The following is a 12361-nucleotide window of genomic DNA, read 5'->3' as shown; positions in this document are numbered from 1 at the left end:
AACAATTCAACTGAAAGGAACATGTGCTTATTGAACAGATATTATGTGCAAGGCCCTATGCTAAGCACTAGAGAGACAAATTAAAAACAACATACCAAATTAAAAACCAAATACCAAAAAAAGCCAACTCATGAAATAATCTGCTCTCTTGAAGATTTTGTCCTATGGGAGGGAAACAGCATGTACACAGATAAGTAGATTCAACAAAATATGTGGAAAGTAAATCTGGAGTAGTTTTAGGGCTGGTAAGAAGACTTAAAATTGTGACTAGGGATAAACCTTGTATGTAGTGTTGAATGGAGCTAAGAATTCTAACAGATGAGGTGAAGAGTGAGACCATTTCAGGCATGAAGAACAGCCTGGACAAAGGTGGGAAATGGAATATTGTGTATAGGCACCAGCAATGAGGATAATTTGTCTGGTTCATAGAGTGTGAGGTGGGAGGAATAGTGTGAGATCACTCTAGGAAGTGTTGTAAAGGATTGTAAAAGGCCTCAAATGTCAAACAGGGGAGTTGGTATTTTGTTATAAAGGTTTAAGGGAGCCACTGAAGGTTCTTGAGCAGAGAGGAATGGCATGTCGGACCCATGCTTAAGGAATATCAGTTTAGGAGTGTAGAAGGTGGATTAGAAAGGGGAGAGACTAGAGGGAGGAGTCTAATTAGGTAGTTATTTCAATAGGTCAGGTGAGAAATAATGAGGTTCTGAACTAGGATAGTGCTTGAATGAGTGGAAAAAAGGGGTAAGATGTGAGAGAAACTGTGGAGATAGAAATGATAACATGTGGTAACTGTATATATGGAAGGGAAGGAAAATAATGAGTCAAGAATGACTTTAGTATTGAAAGTCTGGTTAAGTAGAAAGATGGCGATGTCCTTGACAGAAATAGGGAAGTTAGGAAGAGCAACGTCTTTTGCAGGAAGTTAGCAAATTTTGTTTTGCATATGTTGAGTTTGAGATGCCTAGAGGATATCCAGCTCAAAATTTACAATAGGTAATTGATGATGTGGGTCTGGAGTCCAAGAGAGAGAATAGGACAAAAAGATAGATATAGATATAGATATAGATCTGGGAGTCATTGTTATAGAGATGATGAATGAACTCAAGACTTGTAATGAACTCACAAGAAGAGAGGAGAGACAGAGACAGAGAGAGACAGAGAGAGACAGAAAAAGAGCGAGGAGAAGAGCCTAGGATGTAGCCTGGAAGGACAACATGGTTAAGAGGGCAGAATATGAATGATGATCCATCATCCAGATGATGAGAAGGAATAGTCAGATAGGTAGAAAGAGAACTTAGAACAGTGTCATGAAAATTCATGTTGGAGATGGTGTTAAGGGAATGTCAGATGCAAGGAGGTCAAGAAGGATGAGGACAAAGAAAAGACATTGGGTTTCATAATTTGGAATTTGTTGTTTTATCTTGAAGAGAACAGTTTCAGGCAAATAGTGGGATAGAAGCTTGGCTATTAAGAGGTGAAGAAATGAGCTGGGGTGCAGAAGTAGAAAAAACAAGCATAGACATTTATTTTTAATTTTGGAGGGAGGATTTAGCAGAGGATGGCAGACATTATATAGTATAATAATTTGAAGTGAGGACAAGACCAAATAGATGCTTGTTTGTTTTTCAGGGATGGGGAAATCTGGTGAGGATACTTTATCCTGGATGCTCATGGGAAAAGTTAACTACTGAGCTACAGTTAAAAGTTGATGCTCATTAGATTTAGAATTCTCTGTTCCTATTTTTATGCAGGTAAGGGAAGAGACAGGGAAACAGACATTTATTAAGCATCTACTATATGTCTGTATCCCTTAATATCATCTTCAAATCTTTGCTCCCACTCACTTGCCAGATTTTATCATTTCTATTATCATGACATCTCTTGCATCCATCCTCTTCTGACCATTCATAGAGGCCTCCACCTTGATTCAGGCTCTCAGTGCCCTTGGCCTGGACTATTGAACTAGTCTTCTAAATGCAGATCATTGGGAGAACAGAATTTAGCAGAGATTTCTCTCTTTGTGGAAGAGGCGAGGTCTATGGTGACAGCAGACCATGGATTACATTGAGAACCAAGATAGACATTAGCAGGAGAGGAGAAACCTTTCTAAAGTGTGTCAGGTGTTCCAGTGGTACCCAATATCCAGTTGTAAGAAGGAGGATACCTTAAAGTCTCCAACACCCTGTCTCCCACCAAAAGCCATAACATATTTCATTTTGCTACTCTTCCTCTTCTTCCCTGTATTCCTAGTGACTTTTCAAAAAAAAAAAATAACACTTGCCCAGACTATTTCCTGCTGCATGCCCCTGTCTTGAAATAGGCATTCTGATTCCAGAACGTTGTGGAGAAACTCCCCATATTGACACTACCTACCCCACAGAGTCATTGGGAAGAAGATGCTTTGTAAACCTGAATATTCTATAGAAAAACATGAGTTATTAGTTATCATTCCAAGAGGATTATGTGGAAAGGATAGCCCCAATAAAACTTCATTTCCATCAGTTTGAAGCTTTCAAAGCATTTACTTTATAACTACTCTGAGTTAGTATCCAAGTGTTTTAATCCTCATTTTACAAATGAGCGAACTCAAGTCCACAAATGTTAAATAGCTTGCCCACACTTACAAGGCTAGCAAGCATTAGGTATTTTGAATCTGAATCCAACCCTCTTTGAACCTCCTAATAAAGCAAGGAACAAATCAAAAGTGTTAATTACATTAGCTATATGAAAGGCAGTGTGGGATAGTGGATAGAGAACCAGGCTGGAAGCCAGGGAGAACTGGGTCTAATTCCTACCTCTAACACATAGTGGGTCTTTGATCTTGGGTGTATCCCAGTTTCAACTCTCTAAAGCTATACATTTCAGAAAAGATGCCAATCTGTACTCGTACAGCCAGCTCCCTCTCCTAGGAGTTTCCTATGCCAAAGAAATCAGAGGTCTAATAACTGTCTCTGCCTTACTAGGTTCTGGGGATATAAAGGCAAAAATAAATCCTGCTTTCAAAGACCCGTCTGGGAGAGACAATAAGTACACAGCATCACAGTATATAGAGAACACATTCAAAATCAATGCAAGGCAGTTAAATAAAGGATGAGTAGAGAAAGGGCACTAGCAGTTGAGGAATTACTTCCTTCATTTAGTATAAAACAAAACTTAACTTTTTGGATACCAAGACATTTTAAATGCTTATTTTCAGAAAGTCTGCCTGGGGGCTTGAAGCATATAAATGTGATTCTTCTTAATTTCCTTTATTCAGGGTTCCAAATTTAATTTTTCTTTTTTTAAATGCCAACTGAAAAACCAAACACTCCATTAGGTCTTTTCAGATAAAGAGATTATATAGATTATATAAATATATAATATACATTGTATAAGTATATAATATCATATACATATATAATATGCATTATATAAGTATATGATATTATATACATATATAATATGCATTATATATGTATATAATATATATTTTTAAAAGGTGCACTATTTTAAGATTTTGAGTTGATCAATAGCCATCTCTGTTCCATCCTCTTCTCTAGTCAACTAAGCTCAAGATTGATTACAGGCATAAAAAAAAAAATTTGCGAGGGCCCCCAGCCCTCAGTAGCTAGCTATGGTCGGGCAGATTGGACCACTTACCTGCTCTGGCTCTGACCGAGGGCAATTAAAACTTTGGTGGCCTTTCCCTTTATAAATTGCCAAAAAAAGGCTAAGAAAACGGGGGAGAGAGGGGGCCCTTTCTGTGGAGCATGTGGTAGGAAAGGCCCCTTCTCTCACTGTTTGACAGGTGTGTGTGTGCTGGGCGCTGAGCTGCCGCTGCCCCCAGTTACTCATGAAACCCGAGCGTGTTTGTAAACAGTCTGTGCTTTCTCAAACGGGCCCTGGGGAGTTGGTGCAGGAAGTCAGATTGCACAAATCTACCTAATTTGGCACGATACGTTGAAAGCATGCTTGAGTGACCGTAATTGCGCTGGGGCTGCCTTCATTTAGCAATCTCAGGGCATACCTTTCCAATAACAACTGCAGGCGATATAAATTCAATCTCTTGTTTGTTTCTGAAAGTGATTAGCCTGAAAAATTTGGAATTTAAACACTCATAATTGCAAAGTGTTATTTACATTCAATTTTGCTCTGTTTAAAAAACTTAGCCCCCCCCCCATCTCTCCCTCCCCAATATTTCATAGAATTCACTCTCAGTGGGTGCAAAAAAAATGGAATTTGAAAATGTCATCAAACAGAAGTCGGACATGGGGTTGAGGGGTGGGATGGTGGGGGGGGGGAGAGGGGAAGGGAAAAATCCTATTTTTGCTCCCCCAGTCTGAGCTCTTTAATAAAGCATTGCAGCGGGGCAGAGGTAGAGAGACAACGCCATGCCTCAAATTCCTGGACTGTGTCATAGATAGAATCTTAGATTTTAAGATAGAAGGGAGTTTAGAGGCAGTTCAATGATATTCAGTGACTTATTTAAAGTTTATAAAGGTAGCAGGCGATACAAATGAGATTGTGAACCCAAATCTTCTGATATCAAATCAGTACCATTCCAGCAAAGAGTCCTAAGCTCTTAATATTATGGATCCTAACAACTGGCCCTATCCCTGTGACACACATACACTCACATGCACCCCATATAGTTCTAGTGTCACCCTATGAGCTCTGGAATCTTTGGAAAAATCACTTTCACCACTTTTGGCCTCAGTTTGCTCATCTGTAAAGTGAGAGGGCCAGAATGGATGATTTTATCCATTTCTTTTCTTGTTGAAGCTTTTTAATTTTAAATTTCTTTCTCCCTCCATCTCTCCTCCACCCATTAAGAAATCAAGAAACATATTTACATTATATTATATGTGTGAAGTCATGCAAAATATATTTCTATATTAGCCATGTTGAAAAAGGAAAAAAAAAGCCAAGAAAATAAAGAAAAAGAAATAATGTGCTTCAATCTGCAATCAGAGTTCATCAGTATTCTTTCTGGAGGTGAAATGCTTTTTTTTTTTATCATGAGTTCTTTGGGATAATCATGTTTAATTGTACATCTCACAGTTGATCCTTGTTGCAATGTTGCTATTACTGAGTACATTGTTCTTCTGGTGCTGTTCACTTCACTTTTCATCAGTTCTTACGTCTTCTCAGATTTGGTGCCTTAAAGGAAAAATGCATGATGTGATTTTGGGGTGAATGAACTAGAGGGAAGGGACCCTAGAAAAATCTTCCTTGGTTTAAAGAAGCTGAGTGAGGCCTCCTGTTTCTAGGCCACCTTGCTGTCCCCATAGAATTTTTTAAAGATAAATTTATAAATTATAAATAAAAATTCCAGGAGCATCTAGATAGCTCAGTAGATTAAGAGCCGGGCCAGAGATTAGAGGTCCTGGGTTCAAATCTGACCTCAGACACTTCCTAGCAAATGACTTAACTGCTATTGCATCCCCCTTAGCATTCTTCTTATCTCATTTGATCCTTAAAACCACTATGGGAAGTATATACTACTATTGGGTTCATTTTATAAATGAGGAAATAGGCAAACAGAGGTTATGTGTCTTGATCAAAATCATACAGTTAATAAAATCTGGGGCTGGTTTTGAACTAAGGTCTTTGTGACTCAAGATGCAGGGCTCTATTGACTGCACTACCTAGCTGCCTCTGGAGTGTCCTGAGGATTTTATCAGGCATTTACAAAATGACTACTTATTAAGTTTATAGAGCACACAAAGCTGGGAGGGACATCTGACTCATGGGATGTCAGAGTTAAGATTCAAAAAAATCTTCACAAGACATAAGAAATGTGCCAAAGTTAGAAATATGAAATTTAATAGGGACAAACATGAAGTCTTATACTTGAGTTCAAAAGAAAAAATCCACAAGAAAAAGACGGGGGGGGGGGAGCTGGTAAGAAAACACAATATCTGAAGAGATCTGGGGGTTTTAGTGGATCGCAAGCTCCAGATGAGACCATGGGGGTACTAAGCCAGGAAAGCTAATGTAATTTTAGACAACATTAAGGAAGGCATCCCTGGACATGGTCGTACGTGTCTGTAATCTCTATGGTTGGAGAAGCTTGAATTAGTGGATCTCTTGAGTTTGGGAGTTCTGAGCTTCAGCAGGTACAGTGTTTACACTAAGTTTGTCTTCATTATGATAAACCCTCAGAAGTGGGGGTCCACCAGGAAGTTTAATTGGCCTAAGTGTCCCCACTGAATAAGGCAAACTTCCCATATTTCCCTTCTGGATGAAATAGGAAGACCCAGTCAGAGAGAGACAACTAGATGAGCATACAGATAGAAAAGAAACAGAGGCAGGAAGAAAGGGACAGACGCAGAGAGATAGATGCAGAGAGAGACAGTCACATACACACAGAGGCACAAAGATAAGAAATGGTTCTGGGTTCTAGTTAGCTCATATCTTCTGTACTGCATTCAGTTCTGGGCACCACATTTCAAGGGTACTGGTGAGCTGAACTGCCACCAGTAGAGGGCAACCAGGATCATGAAGATCTGGATATTGCTAAAGGAATGTTAGTTGAAGGAATTAGGGATGTTTGGCCTGGCAGGAGGGAGACTTGAAGTAGGGAAAGTGGTAAGACAGACTAGTCATTTTCAAATATATGAAGGACTGTTGTGTTGAAGAGGGAATGGACTTGTTCTCTTTGGCCCCAGAGACAAAACCAGAAATTGTGAGTTGGAAGTTGCAAAGGGGAAAATAGAGGCTAGACCTAAGGGGGAAAAAACCATCTAACAACTCAGACTATCCAAAAGAGCATGCCTCTTGAGGTCATGGGTCCTGTTCACTTGGAGGTCTTCAAGGAATGGTTGGATTGCCATTGGTCAAATTACTGTAGAGAGAATTCTTGTTCTGATATGGGTTGGACTACATGGCCTCTGGGGTTCCTGCTGACTCTGAGATTCAGAGAGTTGATGATTTCTAAAGTTCTTTCTTGTTCTAAATCCTTTGGTCCTATAAAGGACCATTTCAGTAAAAATGTGAAAGTTTTGATGCTATTGTGGCTAACACCACATGCAAGCCCAAAGAGGCTGGGCACAGAGGGATGGTCATCCTCAGTTTAGAAACCTAGGATTTTATAACTATAAACATTTGAAAGTGTTTTTTTCTTTGGTTTGTTCTTTACTGTTTGTAATAAAAATAAGGAAACCCATTTGATGACATTCAACCACCTAATCAATCCTGGACTTGGGATATAGGAGGGGCAGGGAAGGTATTGTTTAGAAAAGTCATCTTAAAAGGAAAGATGCTGTGTGTTTTAACTCGATCCATGGCTTCATTTGCATGCTGAGATCCAAAGATCTCTTTAACCATAGTTTATTGGGTGACTTCAGGGAGCTGTAGATGAAAGCTAGTATATTTTCTCCTTTGCACCTAGAGGTGTCAAGAACAGCTCCTACTGAAGCTCATGATAGAAGAGTCTGTACTTTCCTAAATCCAAGTCCGTAACTCTACTATCTCTACTAATTAAATTATCCACTATCTCTAATAATTAAGGGGGAATATAGACTCTCCAATTATTCTCCTGATAGTTGATCTACCTTATTTTTTTTAATCCTTACCTTCTTTCTTAGAATCAATACTATGTATTGGTTCCAAAGCAGAAGAGTGGTAAGGGCAATGGGCGTTGAGTGACTTGCCCAGGGTCACACAGCTAGGAAGTGTCTGAGGCCAGATTTGAACCCAGGACCTCCCATTTCTGACTCTCAATCTACTGAGCTACCTTGCTGCCTCCTGATCTACTTTCTGTCAGAGTGAGAAGCCTCTGGTCTCCCAACAGTTACAGTAAAGGATATTGGAGTAAGGAAAGCCTAAGTTCAAATCCTGTTTGAGAAATTTGCTACCTGTATGTTTCTAGACAAATCACTTAGCCTCTCCCACCCTCAGTTTTATCGTCTATAAAATGGTTATAGTACTAGCCCTTTACCTCACATGATAGTTGTGAAGATCAAATTAGATAATCTACTTAAAGTGCTTTTCAGATAATAAAATTCCACAGAAATGTTAGCTATTATTATTATCTGTCAAATGGGGATAACATTGGCACCATATACACCTCAAGGGGTTGTTGTGAGAATCAAATGATAATCCAAGTGTAAGCACTTTGTAACCATGGTGAGCTACACAAACATTGGCTATTATTAGCAGCATCCCTTTTGCATCTAAGAGTACCAAATGGGCATCTGTGGCATCTCAGGGAATTCATGAGGCTTAGGAAATCTCTCTTTCTTCCTCAAGAGAGTCTGTGAGACACTACAAACCTCCCTTCAGGTGACCCCAGGCCATGCTGGTGAATGGTTTCCTCTACATATTTGACGGGAGGGTTGACCAGCTGTCTGAACTTCTTCAGGCATTCTAGCCTCAAGTGAATCCTTAGAAACTCTGAGCTTTGCCTTCTTAAAGGGGATTCGTCATATAGACCAAGGCTCCTCATGGGTCTGGGTCTCTCTTATGAATAATAATAACAAGAATTGACATGTATCTAGTACTTTAACATTTCCAAAGCACTTCCCGTACATTTTAATTTTACCTACATATTTCAGTTGACAATAAATAACCTTGTGAGGTATTATTGCTATAGATACTACATGCATTTCCCCTCATCCGTTTGAAAACAAGGGTTTGAGAGGTTAACTGATTTTGCTAGGATCACACAGGTAATGAGTGTCTGGGTTCGAATACAGGTCTACTTGACTCTGAGTCTGGCACACTATACACTTATGCAATCATGTTTCTTTCTTTTTTTTTTTTTTTGTAAACCCTTGTACTTTGGTGTATTGTCTCATAGGTGGAAGATTGGCAAGGGTAGGCAATGGGGGTCAAGTGACTTGCCCAGGGTCACACAGCTGGGAAGTGGCTGAGGCCAGGTTTGAACCTAGAACCTCCTGTCTCTAGGCCTGACTCTCACTCCACTGAGCTACCCAACTGCCCCAATCATGTTTCTTTTGATAGTTCCTCATGCCTAAATTTTCCCTCAGTCCTTAACTCTTGGGCCAACTCCTCAGAAAAGTTCCTTTCTGCTGTCTTAATCTTCTTCTTTCTTTATCTTGCATCCTGGATAGTTATGATCTTTGTCCTCTAAGGATCCTCAGGATCATAGAATTCAAAACTTGAAGGGATGATGTGTTCTAATCCATTCATGAAATCAGCAAGCTCTTCTAGTCCAAAGTTTTCATGTGAAGGTGGAGAAATGAGAGATCCAGGAAGATGGAGGGATTTGCCCACTTTCATGGAGATAGTAAACACCAGAGGTAGGATTTAAGCCAGGTCTTCTAAAGACAAATCCAATGCTTTTCCCCTGTACCATGCTGCCTTTCATACTAGAAGACAATCATCATGCTTCCTTTGCCCTACTCTCTAGATTGTTTCTTATTCTTCTTGAGGCTGTATAAGAGGTGTTTCAGGGTTCTTACCCTTTCTTAGGGAGGAAGATACATTTCTTTGAAGATAGCATAAAGTAGAATCTCTCCATAAACTGCAAAGATAATAAATGAAATACTTTCCTGCCTAGCTATGTGACCTTGAACAAGTCACTTGACCCCAATTTTCTAGCCCCTTACTGCTTCTTTGCCTTGGAACTGATACTTAGTATCCATCCTAAGACAGAAGGTAAGAGTTTTTAAAAATGGGAGGCACTCTGGGTTCCAGGAAAGAAGAGTTCTGGATCCTTCAAGAGGAGATGAATTGAGCATTGGGAGAGAATTCCAAACAGAGGTTCTCAGCAGAAAACTGTCTGAAGGGGTAACACTGGAGATCACCTCTACTAGATAGTGTTTGTGTCCATGAAAATTGATTTTTTTATTATTTTGAATATTTCCCCCTAGTTACATATTTCATGTTCTTTCCCTCTCCCCCAAGCCCCCCTAATCCCCCTTAGCTAATGCACAATTCCTCTGGGTTTTACATGTATCATTGATTAAGACCTTATTCCATGTTATTGATAGTTTGTCCATGAAAATTGAGGAGAAAAAGAGCTATACTCTGAGTTTTGAAGCTCATATGTGGTACCAGGAATTATATTCTGCTTAATATTATCAAATTTTGTTCTCCCTCTGGATGTCCCTTAGGTGTGACACAAAAAGATGAAGGTCAGTGGGGCAGAGACATGGAGTCAAGAAGACCTGAGTTCAAATCTCATCTCTTAAACTCTTAAATTCCCTATTGGAATTTCTCTCTGGAGACAATATGGAACTGGGTGTTTGTTTTTTTCAGAGTTAGAAGCCAGAAGACCAGGTTCTTTCTTCTCCCAAGCTCTTGCCAGCTCTGCTTTCCACATGAATTCTACCAATGTGGAGTCTTATGCAAATGTTTTGAGCCAAGGGTTACAGTTGTAATGTGATATAAAAATATCCGTGATTTCTTTTGGTGACAAAGTCTCAGACACCACTAATGGGGTTGTAGTTTGTTGCCTATATTCATAATGAAAGGAAATGATGAATTAAAAAATGAAATACTTTGATGAATTCCAGAGACCCACATCATTACAAGAGGGTTCTTTGCCCAAGGTAAGCTCAGGTGCAGTAAGGCCATATTCTCCTCAAGAAACAGGTGGTTGAAGAAAAGAAGTGAAGAAAGAGGAATGACGGAGGCTCCGGTCAATGAAATGGCTGTATTAGTGGCCCTCCTCTGAGAATAAGGGTGGGATTCCAGGTTGGGAGGTTTGGTTCAGGCTTGCTTGTTTCCTCAGAGCTGACCATAATGTTTGGAGTTTTTGTGGCTTATAGAAAGATGATCTTAACTCTTCAGCTCCCTTTAGAGAGAAAAACGTGTGGCAGCAGGTCACTAGAAGACACGTAATATGCTTTTGGGGACAGATTTGCTAAATTGATTTATAGTTCATAAGATCAAGATTGCTTTGGAGAATGCTAAATCCTAGAAATATGGGCATGGAGTGCTCATTATCCATGTTTGAAGAGAAAAGGACCATAAAACTGGGCTTTGCCCTGGGACATTGGAAGGCACATAAGGTAGTGGAAAGATTTCTGGGTTTTATAATCAAGAAGATGTGGATTAGACTCTCAGATCTACCACTTACTGTGTGATCTTGGGCAAGTCATGAGACTTTAGCAAGTTTCAGAGCCTGAATGTACCCATCTATAAAATTAGAGGGCTGAACTGTTGGACTTCTAAGGACTTTTCTAGATATATATCTAAGATTCATTGTTCTCTATTCCCTCCCTTGCCTGTCCCATCTCAGGATCTTTTGGTAATAAGATGCTAACTTTAGAGGTACGCAGGGTACGATACTTTACATATGACAGAAGGGACAACGTAGCAATATTCCCCTGTCCCAAAATATCCCCAACCCATATAACCTGGTGTCTGCGATTTGAGTATCATAGTCTTTTTTGCTGGGTTTAAGTCAGCATCTTCAATTGTTTTGGATGACAATGCAAATGCCTCTGGAAGGCAGGGAGGAAATAACACTTTAAGGGCTATAGAATTAGCCATGGGATGTTGGCACATTAGAAGAAATATTAGAGATCATCTAGGCCAAAGGTTTTTAATTTGGACTCTGTGAACACTGTTTAAAACTCTGTTTTAAAAAATATTTTGATAACTCTCTTACATTATAATTAGTTTTCATCATAACCTGACGTACTTTATTTTAATATTTTAAAACATTCTGAGAAGAGATCCTAGGCATCATTAGACCGCCACAAGGATCCATGATACATACATGTACAATGGCTGAGAACCCCTAATCTAATTCAACCTCCTTCTTTTGCAGATGAGGAAATTGAGGTCTACAGAACTGAGGTGAAGAACTCAAGGACACAGAACAAGTTAGAAGCTGAGCCAGGACTGGAACATAGATATCCAATACAGCATTCTTTCCACTATATCACATTCATTAATCAAATTGGTTTCTTACCATGACAAGTAACTGAGAAGAGATGAGATCATTTTGATAGGGAAGGAGGTAGAAAAAGCCCGAGTTGAGAAAGACAAAACCTGTTTAAACCAGTCAAAAATTGTTTTAAAATAGTCAAAACCCAGTTTTAATTGGTCAAAGCAGATCCTAATCTGTTTCAATGGGGTAAGACCAGTTAAAACCAGTCAAAACAGGCCAGGATTTATTGGACAAATTGGAAATAGTCACCACTTTGAACCAGATTAAACAGGCTCAAACTAGTCAGAATCTGTTTGAGCCAGACAAAACCAATTTGAACCAGTCAAAACTGGTTAGAACCTGTCAGAGTAGCCTGTCCCAAATGTTTTGGATCAATAGAAACTGATCAAAAAGAACAACTTGCTTGAACTGGTTCAAACCAGTCAGAAACCAGGAAGGCAGGACCAGGATGCCCATCACAACGGAAAGCCCTAGAGAGGGGCAGGGGGAAAACATGACTGTATGAATAAGTTG

Source organism: Gracilinanus agilis, chromosome 1 (assembly GCF_016433145.1).
Source record: "Gracilinanus agilis isolate LMUSP501 chromosome 1, AgileGrace, whole genome shotgun sequence".
Taxonomy (NCBI): domain Eukaryota; kingdom Metazoa; phylum Chordata; class Mammalia; order Didelphimorphia; family Didelphidae; genus Gracilinanus; species Gracilinanus agilis.
The sequence above is the reverse complement of the archived record's forward strand: the minus strand, read 5'-3'. Positions refer to the sequence as shown.